Source organism: Phalacrocorax aristotelis, chromosome 1 (assembly GCF_949628215.1).
Source record: "Phalacrocorax aristotelis chromosome 1, bGulAri2.1, whole genome shotgun sequence".
In the NCBI taxonomy this organism is placed as follows: Eukaryota; Metazoa; Chordata; class Aves; order Suliformes; family Phalacrocoracidae; genus Phalacrocorax; species Phalacrocorax aristotelis.
The window spans coordinates 196,041,185-196,057,858 of record NC_134276.1 but is presented as its reverse complement, the minus strand read 5'-3'; the positions used below and the strand labels follow the sequence as shown (position 1 = coordinate 196,057,858).

The 16,674-nt window shown below is 45.1% G+C and overlaps 1 protein-coding gene across 8 annotated transcripts in view; it reads right to left on the bottom strand.

The window, feature by feature from the left end:
* The window catches only part of PLXNB2 (plexin B2), a 258,237-nt gene extending 242,202 nt beyond the window's left edge, over positions 1–16,035 (bottom strand). For 2 of the 8 annotated variants that reach the window (XM_075081226.1, XM_075081223.1), the window contains exons 1-2: positions 15,917–16,020; positions 7,556–7,658 (exon numbers count right to left, since the gene is read on the bottom strand). The gene's annotated coding sequence lies outside the window, so the exon portion shown is untranslated. Of the gene's footprint in view, positions 1–7,555; positions 7,659–14,635; positions 14,974–15,495; positions 15,648–15,916 lie in introns of those variants that run through there. The other 6 variants (XM_075081225.1, XM_075081228.1, XM_075081229.1 and 3 more) reach the window with 6 other exon arrangements.
* Positions 16,036–16,674: the final 639 nt, after the last annotated feature.

Here is a 16,674-nt window from a genome sequence, read left to right as displayed (position 1 = left end):
CTGGCAGCCTCCCAGGTATGGCCGCTCGCTGCCAGCACGGGATGGGTGTAGGTATTGAAATTTTATAACAACAGGCAACTCACCCTGTCACTTCCCATTTTAGTAATTTTTTATTCTGACAAGTAGGAGCAAATTTGACCAAAAGGCTCCTAATAGCAAGACAACACCGAGTCCTGAACAAAGAAGAATGTGCGTAAAAGCTCTCGACTAGCATTGCTGTGGTGCATGATAGGGAGCTGTAAGAAGCTTTTGTCTTACGTGTCTTTGACTATAGGGTGACTAAAAACCAGAGCAAAATCATTTAGCAAAAACACCTCAAAATCAAAACTAATAAGTACCTCCCGACAATATCCCTCCAAAGACACAGAGAGATATCTCGCTGCCTTTTTGTCTTCTTAAATAGAGGCAGGCAGGAAGAAAGCACTGCTGCCCCTGAAAGTGCTGGGAGAGGGAACTCCCAGAGGACAGGACAATAGGCATGCGGCACCCGCGACACCACCGTCTCAGCCCTGCGCCCAACAAGTTCCTTCAACTACTCTGGGTCTTGGTTGCGACATCTGCAGAGTGGGGATAATAACAGGTCTTTGCATCACAGGGGTGTTACAAAGATCAATTAGTTAATGTCTGAAAAGCACTTTGAAGATATAGCAGGTGGTGAGTATTATTATGCAAATAACATGATTTAAGAAAATCACAAGTGCTGGATTAATACTAATCCCTTTGATATTTAAAAGGCACCATTTTTTCATATTTTAAAGCAGTGAGCATTTCTGCTATAGCTTTCCAGGGCTGCTGCAACAACAATTTTTAACCTTTTCTTTTCGTACAGCTCAATACATGAAACTCCTCTGCAGACATCTTCACAAAATTCAATCTCAGCTCAAAGCTAGGAGTGGTAGAAGAAACTACGCATGTTGACAAACTGGGTAACTAAATCCTATGCAGGAATATTTCTCAGAGGATAGAATGTCACAGGCCTAACTTACTGTAACAAACATTGTAGAGTCTTTTCGTTTCAGGGCTTTTTTTGGAAGCACACTAATTTCACGCATAGAGGCATTTGTAAAACAATATAGCTGCTACCCAATTATGCCATTTTATGTGGTGGAAAGAGTGAAGAGAGAAGGATATAGTTCATTCACTTCTTCCAAGGCTGCATATCTGAATGGTTTAAAAAAAAATAAATCTAATTACCTCTTTCAGTGGTCTCGCAGGAGATCAGTCCATTGCAATATCTGTTCCAACTTCCAGCAAGTGACCGCACAACCGCTTCCGCTTTAGCTGGATGCAGGGAGGGGGGCAGATGGCCACAAGGCAGCCCAGAAACACAGCCTGGCTGAAAGCTTGCAACTCGCAATGGGACACAAACACAAGTCAACAAGAGAGTTGGGGTGGCATAGAGGCAAGGAACCTGAGGTGAGCAGCAACGTCAGAAACCAAGGAGAGAGCACAGCCAAGACCAGCCATCCCTCTGGTCTCCTGCCTCACCTTTGTCAGACCTCTCTGTGAAACCAAGACATCCTGCCCAGCACCTAAAACTGCGCTGTGCTTCCAGGACTTTGACTGCCACATTCCCTTTCTGCGAGGAAGCCTGTTTCTTGTCTCCTGCACCGTAAAATTCAGTGGAAGCCAGCTGGTGTGTTTGGCCTAGGAATCCGTACAATATTGCTGTGGTTAAAAAAAACCAGCTTCATATTAACCCCCTCAGGAATGCATGCCTGAAATTGATATTAATGAAACAAGATCAGATATTAATATTCTGTACAGCCAGTTCCTCAAGCTGTGCTGTAGCATCAAATCAAATCTTTTCCCAAGTCAACATACAAAATACAAATAGAGGATGGCAGGTAGTATTGACATGGGAGGAAGCAGCAGGAGCGTTTTAAAACTTTAGAAGCTCTTAAGTTTGCAGCTATAGGCAGCTATGTTTCCTTTTCTACCACATTTCCCACAGCAGCCATATGAATAGCTATTCAATACAGTAATAGGATCCAAGCTGTACACTTAGTTGCTGGGGCTTTTTTAATCTCCTGGTCAATATTAAAAGCATTTGGATGCTCTTTAGGAGGGAGGAATGATTTTACACTCCAGGAACTGAGGCATTTGCAACACTCCTGAGGAACGCCAGCAAAGGATTTCCTTCACATGCCTCTGTTCGTGACTGATGTTGTGATACTTTATTTTAACCGGACCCAGTTGTACAGATTCACTATTTAATTTTCTAGTGTAAACATGCACCCAGCGTAATCTTAGTGTCTTCTCATTAGCTTAAGTTATACAATTTATGCACATTATAAGGCCAAAACCACCATATGTGGGTCATTCTTCAGTCAGGAGGAGACCCTTGAGGGTCTCCAAGCACAAAGGGCTTTGGACATGTGATTTCTACTGCCGGGTCTGGCAGGCCTGGGGAATAAATTCTCAGTTCTGATCCTGGGAAGACAAGTACAGCCCCATCCTTCACTTTGCTCTCCCATAAAATGGTAGCCACCTCCTCTCCTGAAAAAGATCTAATGATGAAGAACAACTCCCACATGGGAAGGTGAGGCAGCATCATGCTTCTTCCATCTTCACAGGGGATCAAATCCTCCTTTCTTTCTAATCCAAAGGAGAAAGTTAATTTCCCTCTCAAGAGTACCCCCTGCCCACAGGTGGCTTGAGGTTTGGTGTATTCCATCTCCACACCTTCAGTTGGTTCATTTTATCTGAATGTTTTGAGTTTGTGCAACTGCTCACTTGAATAAAGCAATCAGATTTTCTTGGAATCAGCAATTCAGTTTGAGGTATGTGGGTCCATCTTATTTAAGATATTAATAGCCAAAATTAGAAACAGGAAAAATATTACAGTATCCTCAAAACTTTCACATGTACAGCCTCATCACACCAAAGAGAGAAAACCCAGCTTAGATGGGACCTAGGTTTTTTTATCTCTCACTTCAAACAGCCAAACAATATGAAGTGGCTGCAAGGATTGCTCCCATTAGCCAACCTTCCCAGCACTAAGCAATCCGCTACCAGGTTTCTCCAGACAAAAGGATGAAAAATAAACATACTGTCCCCACTATACTTGATATATACAGTCTGAAGAAAAAAAACGAATCATCTTTAGACTATGCAATAAAAAGAAAAAAAGAGCTACTGTAACTGTGAAGGAGAAGTAGACAACACGTTGCCTTCTGTCTGACCACAGAGCAAGAGGAAAGCCATTCAAACAGCCACTCAGAGGACAAAAAAATAAATAAAAATCTGGTTTGCTGATCTTTGCACAACATAAGTCAGGAAGGTAGAGTCTACCTACTACCACTGCCTTTTCCTCCCCAGAAGATGCGCAGAGAATGGGAACGGGTATGCACTGATGATTTGTAGTTCAGACACAAAGCTTCCAGACTGCTGATCTCCTGGCTTTGGTGTGATCTGCACCACATTTGTAATTGTATTTACCTGGACAGCTTTAACCTCATTAAGGATTCACAGGTAAAAAGCAGATGCTGAATCAAATCTCGTACAGCAGTGTCTGCTTCATGGGGAATAGGCTAAGCAGAACGCTACCTCAACTCCTAATCTCTCTTAGGTGCCTTAGGTTTGTAAAGAGGATATTCATAATTTCACTCAGGAAAAAAAAGGTATGTCAATTGAGGTAAGGTTTATTTGAACTAAAGAGCAAAAAAAGTTATTGTGTGGTTTGAGATGCTCGATCTCATGCTTTACTGAAGCACAACTACTTAAAAAGTAGTTATTCCAGGAACACATCATCCTTACCTTGTGACTAATATATATACATATATATATATAAATAATTTACTTAAATTGTAATATTTCCTCTCCTTTCAGGTAAACATAACAGCTTAACATTAAAACTGAATTAAAAAAAAAAAACCGGCTCCTGCACTCAAGGGACTACAAGTACGGCCAAACTAGGCCCTTACAGCTGAGTTCACTGCTCTGCATTTGGCACATGTACAACCGAAATATTCCAGAAGACAGAAACATTACATTCTTTCAGGCATTTTGAATTAACATTTATGTTACTCAAGGAATTTCTATTAAAAAAGCCCCTACCTTCAGCGAGTTTCAAAACCTTCACTTGGGAAACATGAAGGGAAAGGTTTTACATGACAGAGCATATTTCCCTTTAAAAAGACATCAATTTTAATTATAAACCTTTTTTTTTTAATAGCAGAGATCCTATTTCTGAAGAGGACTAGAGAGCACTCCACACATATAGCTACTTTTATGAAGCGGTTGGAAACGTGTGAAGGAGAACCACTCTGGGTTATTACAGTACTGCCCTTCCAAGCGTGCCAAGGGGGTAAAATTGTTAATAAAGGGTCTTCTTTTGGGATGGGGAGGGCTCCAGATTTTTATTTGTGCTGCCACACACGTGAGCTGTGTTTGTGCTCAGGGCCTCGTTAGACTATAACTCCACCGTTCATTTGAACTCCTGCAAGCCTCATACACTTGGGACCTGCTCTCTCTCATTTGCAGATCACATAATGGTTATTCCTCTTTACAGCCACGCCATCCCCTTGTAGCTGAGCCTCAGGGTCGATAACCTTCAGTCTAGTTTTCACATTTAACAAATTTTCCTATTGCTCAATTGGCAAAACTGTTCGATACTTAGGCCAGAGCTAAGTAAGTTCAACGTTAACCATTTCTTAGTCAACTTTTTAAGGATGCATTTTTTTAACAGTTGCCTACACTTTCTCCTTGCATAAATGCACCATGATGGCATCTGCGTATCCTATTACAGTTATCATACCCTGTGACTGCTGTGTACCTGCTATTCCAGCATCCAGGCTCCCAGTTTCTGAATCAAACCCATGAATGGCACGGTATCAGCTAGAAATCCTTCTAAGCTTCCTCCAAGAGCCTAACAGAGATAAAAATCCTCATATTTTGGTAAAGTCTGCTTCAAAGATATTTTTTATGTGTGAAGAAAGTTATCTATACTTCTTTTACCCATCCTTGATATTTTGATTCTTCTTTCTCTGCTGCAATCAATAAAACACCTTTAAGTTCAATACATGAATGGTGGCTATTTTTAAAAGCCTCTCATTTTACAAGGTTTTTCTAAAGCTTCTTAAGATGATGAATGATCTCTGTAATGGCTCCATACATTAAAACTTAACTTGGGTGTACCAACCTCATTCTTTCACTTTATTTATTACTTGAAGAAGAGCTACAAACCATCCTAGGATGCCTTGCACTATGAGGGTAAGGTACATGACTAATTTCCCAACTGCTCTGTTTATTTTGCATACATTGTGGGCAAAAGTTGGCAAGAAAGGACTGGACGCTGTTTGCTTTGAAATTATCACCCCATTTACAAGACTCAAGAGCAAAGTCTTCCAAAACGAGGTAAGAGGGAAAAGGAAATTACTATGTGCATGGTTAACACTACAGAGTGTGCTAGCAGTGCACGGGAGGTCTTCAGCTGAGAAAGAAAACCAATGGGTATGGAGAAAGCTCTCTCCCCCACGAAGTGTATACAGACACGATATTTAGAGCACCCATTGAGAATAAAGGCACTAGCCAGTTCTAGGCAGAACGGCTGTATTCGGTTTAAAGCCACCTGACATTACTCCCAGTGGAAGTGAAGCTACACAGGGGCATTGCTGCTATTGAAAGCACAAGTTCAACACTAACTTTGTTTGCAAAAGCCTCCTCTTCCCTGACTAACAGGGCCACCCAGGAGGGGATGGGCAGGAAAGGAAGAGAGCTGCAGACACAAAGAATTTGGCAACAAAAATGTGTTTAAGCAGGTCTTGAATCTTCTTTTCTTTAATTTGCCTTTGCAGCTTCCCAATCCAGCACTGCAAAAGCACGTGTTTGCAGGGCCACGCCGTAAAACACATCAGACATGCAGTGAAACGTGAAAACATATTCTTTCAAAGCCACGTAACAGCTACGTGTAAACAGTGTAATGTCAGACCAGCTCTCCTGTCCAGTTCACAACACAGCTCCACAAAACAGTCATGGTAGCACAACCAAGCAGCCCCCGGCCAGCGATAGCAGGAACTTCTTATAACAAAGCTGCCACCAAAGACTTCATATCACTGAACGATAGCCTATGCGTGCTGCTAACCCACCTGGAACAGAAACTTACTTCCTGTGACAAGTCATCTTATGGGTACAGAGAGCCTGATGTGGAAGTGCTTTGCAGAAGGATTAGCTTAGGCCAGGGAAACTGGGGATGCAGGTCTGCTTTTGCATAGGGGCTTTTGGGGAAGAGGACATCCTCTAGCTAATAGAGGTAGCAGGTCCCCATCCTTCTTGGTCAAGAAGGAATGCTGCAGCATCCACTTACCCTACCTATATACGACAAAAATACCATTAAATTGTATTTTTCATCTCCAGGTTCCCCAAAAATGAAAAAAAAAAAAGTCAGAGAGAAATTCAATTACTTGCTAAAGGCAGAAGCGAAACCAGAATGCATGAAGTCCTCAGTCAAGAAACCCACAGGACCCTATTGCACACTGTGGATTGCGTAGATGGCACTCTGGACACCAAACCTACACACAAATCAACCCAGACTTCTTGTATTCCAGTAGATACACCTGTTTTGTCTGACTGATGCCACTGAACTATTAGCATGGTGTAGGGACATCTCAGTTTGAGATAGAGACACATCAGCAAATAACCTGGGCTTGCCCAGTTACCATATGTGAAACGTGTGCGCAAAGTAGAAAAGTCTGTGAGAGGGAGGGAAAAGAAGCAAATATGTAGCCATTTCTGGACACAAATTTACCAGTCTCTTCCCAACAAGCCCAGTAATAATGTACAGGAACTCTTCAGTGCTGCCTCATTCAAAAGCTCCTCACTTCCAAGGTTGCTAAACCCTCTTCTGATATCAGAGTTCCCCTTCAAGTATAATTCATGCAGATTAATTATGCCACAGACAACAGAAAACACAGACTGCCTCTTCAAATTATCAGTAGGAGAAAATACCATGAAGAGTGTAGTTTCAAGGATGCTGTTTACATTTACTCACTTTTTTTACAGGCCTTGGGATCAAAATGAGACGATAATAACTAATTGCTACAACTGGGAAAAGCAAATTGGAAAGTCCTTTCCAAGTACACCTGTACACAATAATTTGAACAGCAGCGGTAGAAGCAACAAAGATTGCAAAAGTGTAATTAGAGAAGTGGAAAGTGTTACTCTGAGCAATTGAGATACTGTGTTCTGATAACTAAGTTACCTTGGAGATGATTCACACACACAAGTTGCTTAATGTCATTTTACACTACAGGTCCAGGATGTACAAAAATATGCATAAAAACCACTATTAAATCCAACAGTATCCAGGACAATTACAAAGTAAATACATTTTCATGCCAGATCATTGCACTAAAATTGAGGCTGTAATATTTCAACCTAAGACCAGAGCACATAAACCCCACATGACCATCTCTTGTCTCAATGCACCAAGCCAACCGCTCCGCAATGCTCTACAAGAAGGGCTCCTCTTTCTCAAGCAAGCAATGTGCCATTTTGGAAGAAGAAAGGGAGGTTAAAAAAAACCCTACTCAGTCCAAATGAGTTCTTAGCCCACCTGAGCAGCATGACCACCACTGGCGAAAGGGAATTCTTGGGGCTCAGGCTTCTGTGCAAATAGCTTCCAGGACAAAGTGCCTTTTGACGTGTACTTGTTCCTGCTGGGAGAGATGCAAAAAAGATGTTTCAGAGAAGACGTAAGACAAGGGACTGGGCAACATGCACAACCACAGAGAAATAGTTTGCTCAGTGGCTTTACAGGTATCCTAAGCAAAGAATAATTTTGGATCTGGCATCTCAAAACATCATAGAAAATTCCTTGTTTTCATCTGTATAAATGCAAAAGGGCGATGAGTAAGGAAGGTGAAATCTATTGATTTTCCACCAAATACAGCAATTGAAGACTTAAAGATGTGTCACAACAGCCACCGAACATCAGATCAACCAGATTTTTAAATCAGGATTTCAAAACATATAGGCCAAATAGACTAAAAATTAGTTAACTGAAAGACCTCAAGAAGTTGTCATTACCAAGTAACACCACCATGCAATTGCAATGCTCCTTTTGCAGTTTGCAGTGACTGGAATTATGCTCTTTATTACCTAACTGTTTTATTAGCTACCTGGAAATAAGTCCATCCTTGGTGGTAAAATTAATTGATTACATGGTTTAGTAGCATGATAAATAAAAACAGAAAGGAAATCACACATTTATCTCAATTACTTGTCAAGCTGGGCTTATTCCAACCAAAACAGTCTTAAGACATCTGAATGCAAATATATGTATCCAATAACAAGGAATGCAGGCAAGGTTTGCAGATCAGAAGACCATGACCTTAAGAAGCAAAGAAGCCAACAGGGATGCAGAGCTCATCATAGCCTTGCAACCGAGCACCACGCTCGGGGCTTTTGCTGTTATTAAAAGGGCTAATGTGGTTCATGGATGCAAAGATATGACAGTGAATGGAAATACTGAATGGGGCCTTCTGATACGCCACACAGACAACTGACAGCTTACTTGATCATCTTTAAGGCAAAAAAAAAAATTATCAGCAATAAAATCTCCTTTAAAACAGCCATAAGAAGACTTAAAAGGGGCCAACAGATGCAAGTAAAAAGCTTATGTTATGTTATATAAATGAGATATAAATCCTAACTCGGAGGAATGAACAGGAACAAAATTCTTTAAGGCAGATTCTCTTTTTCTCAGTATTTTCATGATAAGAGATGCTTTAGCTCAAGGATTTGTTGGGCCCATGAGCAACAGCCGAGAGAGGTGATCAAACAGCTGCAGGACTTGACAGCTCCTCTGACCCTAAACTCTGAATGAATGACAATCTCAAAACAAACAAAAAAAAAAAACAACCAAACAAGAAAACAACCCAAACCAAAAACAAAACCCAAAAACCCCAAAAGGGTATTGCCCTGCGTTTTCACTAATGTTACTGAACACTGAATTAAATGCACAATGGACTGTGAAATGCTTGCAGATCTTCCCCCAGCTAAATGTCAAATAGGCATCTGTTAATAAACACAAACATCACCCCTCTGGAGCTTTATCCAATGTACTAATAAGTAAACTCATACCACCATTCAGTTCTATGGGGTTGCCAAGGCAAGTTAATTCTTTTGGTTTTTCAACTCAACAGCTTGGGTGGGCAGACGGGGACAACACCTGGAGCACATGGCAGATACATATATTCCCAGTCATGAAGCCAGCTTTGTGGCTGCACAGTTATTGACTCATGAAAAACTCCTTCAAAGTACTCAAAAAGATACTTTCTGCCTGAGTAAAAGCCTTTCAGACAAAACCTCCCCCATTTACCATGTTTGGGAGGAAAAAGAAATATCCCAAAAGTCACCTGTTTCAGTTGCTTTTCTACGTTTGTAACTTATACCTGTAAGGGTGATGTGCCTGCACCGCAATCCCAACTAGAGTTTGTGGGGGCTGTCAGTCAGTTCATGAGGGAAAACTGTCCAGTTGCTGATGACATGGATCAAAATTGCACAGAAAAACCTTTTAATGCTTTTTCTTTTTAACTACTTACTAATCCCACAGGACTGGAAATAGAAGAGGTTAAACTATTGCTTTCATCGCCTTACAATTCGACAAGCCCAATGTTAAGTTTATACCAATTTGTCACATACTGCTTAAATGAACATGGCACGTAAGGTCAACAAAAATTGTGGCAACAAATTAAGGAAGGACAAATTAATGGTCTTCTGATGTATTTAAGAGGGAAGCTGCATATTTTGGACTTTCAATTGCAATGAGCATAACCAGATCCATTAAAAGGAAAGAACTAACTATTACAACCTGAAGGAAACCACAGCCTACCACTATTAACCGTTCCAAGCACCATGTATCTTCAGGAAATAAGCTTTTATTTGCTGCGTACGCCTAGGCTAAGTCCAAGCAAAAGATGACTAAATTGTCCTTCTGATTCAGGATGGGAGACATCACCTTATATTTCACTAGCACCCTTTCTTACCAATGTGTTTTATTTTTTCTGCCCTTTGCTTTCTTCCTACGATTGAATACATTTGACTAATCACTGTTTTCCCACTGGGCAAACATTGGTTAAAGAACTGGTCCTTCATAAATTCAAAATAGTGATGCAACTAGGAATGGAAGAGCTAGATCTTCTTTATATGCATCTCTTACACACATCTGTCAGAAAGAGGTACTATCTCTTCTTTATCTAGAAGATAAACAAGAGTCTGGGGAGAAAGATGCGAGGAGTTCACTCCTCTAAATTCTATTTAAAACACAGTCAATCAGTATAGACAGAAGGTTGCGCTTGAAACGTGAGAAATTTTGCTTTCTGCATCGCTTTGCCAAGAGACCCAGCTATCACCCTAACAATCCCTCTAGACACAGGAAGATTAGTGTCAGGTTTATGAGAGCTTCCTTCAATCCAAATTGACACGTAGACCTAATCCAGCTTAACTAGAAATACACTAGACAGGTCTATTCAGCAATAAGCGTGAACATACCTTGTTCTAAAAAGGTAAATTCTGTAACAATTCAGTTGAAGTGGTAAAAATCCCATGGATTTTTATTTAAAGTCATGTTGATCACAGGCAGTTCTATGTACTTAATTGTGCAGCGTGCTCCCAACAGGTCTACCTGTGCAGGTCCATCACAGAAGTAGGGAAAGGACAGCTTAGGGGCAAAGCTTCTCCACAGCTTTCTGGTTTGTTGTGGGAGGCAGGGGAGGCAAGGGAGGCATGGGGGAAAAATGACATATCTGCAACATAAAGAAAACTGTGACTGTCAAGTAACACAAAATCCATTCACTGCAAATTACCAAGACGCCTCCACTTTTTACCTGTGGCCTTAAACTGGTGATGTTAGTTAAGAAGAAAAGCAAGAAAAACACCAGAAATAAGGTTTTAATTAGGTAACTTTTAGAAGACAACACATTTTGATTGAATAAATCAAAACTACTAGTTGCACTTGTTTCCAGGATCACAAAGCTGTTTGCCTGAGGGGAGGCGGTGGAAGAGGGTGTGTCGAAAATGAACCCAGAAAGGCAGAAACTTGGAAGCTAACAACAAAGGTGGGGTAAGGTTGGAAGTGCCTCAGAAGGCGCTGGGTGGACTCTGTCCGCTGACGAATGCCGAAGCTCTGGAGCCCAGAGAGCTCGGCATGGAGATAATCATCAATCCACACCAGCGCCAGCTCCCAGAAGCCAAATTCCAAACAGAAACTGAATGTCCCAACACACACGTGGGTGGTGACCACAGCTCTGCTGACACATTCCCGGGGACAAACTCTGCCCTGCATTATGGCAGCCTTGGACTGAGCAATTGAGCAGGGGCTGGTCAAGGTAGCTCCAGGATTTTTTTTTTAAGTCGTCATTACTAATGTTTGTTAAGCACAGGCACTTCTGGACGTTACGCCAACAAGTCTGTCTTCCCTCAACTATCTGAGAAGGAAAGAATATTAGAGAGATCCAAAAGTTATGTTTTACCACAGACTTCACTGCAGAGACAGAAACTGAGAAATATTTGGTTTTAATAGTTAAACCTATCTATTTGCCTAGAGAAAATAAATCCTAACCCCACAAGGTCCCCTGAAGAGGTCTCCACTCTGCACTGCTGCTCCAGGGCTTGGGCAAGCATGTGCCCTCTCCCTCCTCCACCCATCCTCTGGAGCCTCCAGGGGCAAGGACTCCACAGCCTCTTTTTATAGCCAGATCTGAACAATTTTATAGTCAGTTTGAGAGCTTTTGTAACACTCTGCTGCTGATGGTTTGATAAAACAGCTATCTTCAACTCCTTATTTCCACTTTGTCTAAATGAGTTTTGGCTCAGCGAAGAGTAGGAGGTTAAAGCGCTTACTACTCAAATATTGGTTTTTTTTTTTTAAACAGACACCCCCTCAATGATTTATTCAGGCTGTGTCGTTTTATATTTTTTTAAACAAGGATTAACAGACCAATGTCAAGCCCAAACCAGCCTCATACTTAAACAAAACTCTTGAAGTAATACTCCACTAATTCTAGTTACCCCTGGCTTTATTATAGCTAATCATGGCCCTTTTCTTTTTGTTTTTATTCTAATGGTGGCCATTTAAATAGTAGAGGACTCCCCCCCACTATAAGCTGAGCTTCATAACTTCCTGTGGTACATGAGAAAACCTGCAAGAAAAGCCAAAATAAAAATCCACTACTGAGTTGAACTAAAAGATAAAGGTGAAGAAGTAGGAGGAATACCACATTGGGGTTGTTTGTTTACTTAATTCCATCTTAATTATTTAGACTCTCATCTCACTAACAGCTGTGCAGGTGCTAGCTTTACTTCAAGAAGGACCTACAGTTTTTGTTTGCATAAATCAAGTACGTTTAATCAAGTGCACATTAGCTCATCAACACATTGGATCTGATGAGGAATTGCATAAGTGACAATGCCAAGCTAATTTGGTGAATATTCATTATATCTCTGTGGAACAGTCTGACTGGAGGAAAGTGAGAACAAAATGACAGTGAAAGAACGGCAGCAATTACTTTACTAGCAGTTAACGTTGCCATTAACTGCTTGCTGGCAAAAGTTTAAAAGTTGCGAACCCCAATTTAAGCTTGTTACCTTAATTTTACAATTGTGATTCAATATTCAGAACATGACACGGTGTAATAAATACCTTCATTCAGTGCTTCATAAAATAAATCATTTAAGTGTATGAAAAGTTCCAAATTATAGCCATTACAGAAATACAAATGCTTAGTATTACATCTTCATGAAAATAAATAAATGTGCAAACCATTTTCTCAAAACCAAGCCAGAATCCAAACGCATTAGCAACAAGTCACTGGAATTTTTTTTTGTTCTTCATAGGCATTCATGAAGAGATGTCCCTTCAAAATGTAATTTGTTCTTAGGGAGCTCCTGCATGCAAGGCAAACAGCTCACAGTTTTGTAAAGCTATTTAAAGCCTTTATCCCACTTCCAACAACACCTGTAGGAAAATTCAGGCACAAGAGGGCTGTGCCCTTTGTGAGGATATTTAACATCGCACGTCTTTAAGGTAGGTGGACAAAGCAAGACTTGGCTAAAAGAATAAAACCCTTGTTCACTTGCTAATTCCCAGAAGAGATGAAGGAGGAAGAGAGGAAGAGGAGGGCTGTTCAGGTGCACCATCTGCTATGTCCTTCTCAAACCCAGAACCCCACGTGCTGTGACCGACCTACTGAGAAGGTCATACAACCGCTTCTTGTGTGGAGCTGCCTCCCTGCTACCGCGGCTCACCGAGGCACGGTATGAGGTAGTTCACTGGAGTCACATTTGCCATTTCAGAAGCACGTAGGTGCTTACGGGCTCTGGTTCACAACTGCCGCTCGGTTTAGCTGACCCCAGCCCTTTGCCTTTTCCCTCTGCCAGGACAGAGGGATGAACGGGAGGCTCACGCTCCTGGGCTTCACAACATTACACACTGACACAAACAGCTATAAAATGCAGTTTACATTCATATGTCAGTCAGGCCATAAAGTCTGGCAGATTCAAAGTCTGATAGGAAACAAGGCTGAATGGCAGAGTAACCTCTGGCAAAGAGACAGGATGAACAGCTGGATGTTTCAGCTCCTGAAGCATAAGTCAGAGTCACAAGTGTATTTATTGCACTATCGTTCCCACATCATTGACAACCCAGGGGCATTAAAGAAGTCTGATTATCAAAACTGGTGTGACAGACTGTCACGAGGTACACGTTTTGGGTGTTCGTTTTACTACAAAACACAGCATCACATCTTGGTGGGCCCACACCAGCTTCTTACAGTTATGTCGGATCATTTAAAAAAAACTTTTGGTGCCAAAAGGCACCATTCAAACTCCTTTCCCAAACACCATCAACATTTGCTTTCTGTACTGGCTTAAGTAATATATTATAAGAAAGATCTACTTCGCATCCAGTCAGACTAGGTTCCCACTAGGGCTTCAGACCCACAAGTTTTCAAGGCAAGGAGAACAAGCCACGCCGGGATCGGAAGCAGACTTCCTCCCTTTTGTTTTGGCTGGAAGCATGCTCCGTTCTGGCTTTTCCATTGCAGGTGGCAGCCCCCGTACCCAGTGCACTGGATCTGTCTCACAACCCAAGAGGCAGGCTGGGCACGAAGCACCAGCCCGACGTGCGTATGTAGTCACGCTCCCTCACTCACAGAGAATGGGTCACCCAGCGGATTTGCCTACAGCACGGTACACAGCCCTGCTCCTGTAGTTCAAGCTTTGGAAAGGAGAAAAGAAAAGAAAAAAAAAAAAGATTTTTCAGCCCAGCTTTGGGGTTGACGCCTTCAGAAAAGAACTGTAAAGCAAGCTGAAGCCAACCCTAGGTACATACCAGCAGCCTATTACTTACCAACCTTTGCTTCCTTCTAGATTCCATTGTAATGAGAACATAAACAGTAACATAAGCATATAGCTCCCTCAAATGAATACCTATTCAGAGTTCCCTCTGGTGTTCAATAAGCTGATCATCACATTCACGGTAACAGCGTTAGTTACAAAAGCATCAAGTTCCCCCACAAGCAAGTTATCATTCGATGACGAGCTCAGCGACAGGGACGGGACTGTAGTTGTGTAATTCACAGATAACAAAGGCCATGCTATTTTCCACGAGATTTCAGAGACGTGATAAACTTACACTTTCTTCTTTGTATGCTCACCCCAGTCAGTGCCTGATTAATCCAGAAAGGACCCAAATCGTTATTGACCCGTTCTGCCTCCGGGTGTCACCGAGACTGACTGACGCAGCCTGGGAGAAGGTAAAGTCCCAGGTCACAGGTCCAGCCGGACAAGGCGGGCCAGGGGTGTTCTGCACCTCCCGGGCAGCTGCGCCTTCAGCCACGAGCCTCTCCCGCCTCGCGCTTCCGCTCGCTGGCACCGACCACCAGCCAAGTACAGCATCTCCAATTAACAGTTGGAAAGAAAGTTTAAGGCTGTCTCGGCAAAGAGACGAAACGCGTTTGCAGGAACACCGGGGCGAGCTCCGGAGCCGGCGGGGCGAAGGCGGAGCGCGGGGCCGGCGCCGGGCCGTGGCACCGGGGCTGTCGACCCCAGCCGCGCCGCGGGGATTGCGAAACTCCCGGGAAGCGCCGGCAGCCGCCCCCCGCCCCCCCCCGAACGGGGCTGCGCTCGGCGGCAGCAGCGGGAGCGGCGGGGCGGCGGGGCTCCGGCGGGCACCGGCGCTCCCCGGCCGCCGGGCGGGAGGAGCCGCCGCCCCGCGCCTCCCCCGGCCCTGCGCGACTGCTCAGGGAAGGCGCTCCGAGCCCCGAGCCGCCGCTTGGGAGCCCCTTAACCAAAACCATCTGGGGCGGCGGGCGGAAGCCCCCTCCGCCCCGGCCCCGGGCGCGGCAGCCGAGGAGGGGGAAGTTGCTCTGCCCGCGATTCAGCCGCTCCTGGGAGGCGGGGAAGCCGGGGGGGGTAGAGGACTCCTCGCCGCGAACACGTCCCCACCATCCCCATCCCGAGGCGGTGCCGCGGCAGCGTTGGGGGCTGCGTTACCTTCAACAGGTGCAGGCGGTGGCGGGAGGGAGCCCGGCGGGAGGGAGCCCCGCGGGCGCGGACCCTCCGGGTTGCCCGAGCGGGAGCGGCGGCGCCCGGGAGCCCCGGGGCGGGAGGCGGCGGGCTGGGCAGAGACGCTACGGCAGCCCCCGGCGGCCGCCCACGCTCCCGGCGGGCCCCGCCGCCGCCGCCACAGCAGCCGGAGTCAGCGCGAAGGCGGCAGCGGCTGCGGCCACCTCCGAGGAGAAGGAGAAGAGCGGCGGGGAGCGAGGGAGGGGAAGGCAGAGAGAGGGGGAGAGAAAGAGGGAGGAGAGGGAAACCGCCCCGAGAGAAATTAATCATCACATGACGGTCGCGATCCGCCGCCGCTCCCCGACAGCCAGAGCCTGAGCCGGGGAAAAGCTGCGAGGAGGGGACACACCTGTAGGCGCAGCACATATCCGCTGTGAGCACAATGCGAGACAGGAAACTGAAAAAACAGCCCAGGGAAGGAGAGAGGCTCGCGTTCGTCCCTCCTTCCCTCCCTTCCTCCCTCCCTCTGTCCGTCCTCCTCCTCTCTCCACCCCCTGCCCCCGGTCAGGATCCGCTTGCAGCGCTGCCTCACGCAGGGAGATCCAGGCGGAGGGCCGGGAGGAGGCAGGAGCTGCACTTTCTCTCCCTTTTCCTTCTCCCGGCTCCGCTTTGTTTTGCCCGCCGGCCAGGCAGAGCCAGCGCAGCGGCGCGGGGCCACCCGCGGGGCCGGGCGCTCCCGGGGAGCCCCAAGCCGGGGGAGCCGCAAGCCGGGGCTGGGGCCGGGGTCGGCCAGCCCTCAGCCGCCCGTGGGCGCTCGGCGGCGGGAGCGCGGCCCCGGGGGCGGCGGGACCGGGCAGCCTCTGCCCGCGATCTGAGCCGCCCCCCCAGCGGGCACCGCTGGGGAAGGGTCCCCGCGCTGCTCCGTAGCCGAAGGCCTTGGGGTACGTGGCGAATTCGGGCTGTGTTTTGGGGGCGCGCCTGAATACGTAGGAAACAGTGTAATTCCTGCCCCTCATCCCCTGAGCTCCCAGAGCTCGTATCTTTTCCTCCGCGCCGTGACCTGTCATTATGGGGCCCAGAATATGCCACCAGCAACGTTTCTGGTGAACTCAAAGGTTTATCTCTTTCAGGTAAACTCTATAATTGCAGTTTCTGAAGGTCTCGTCT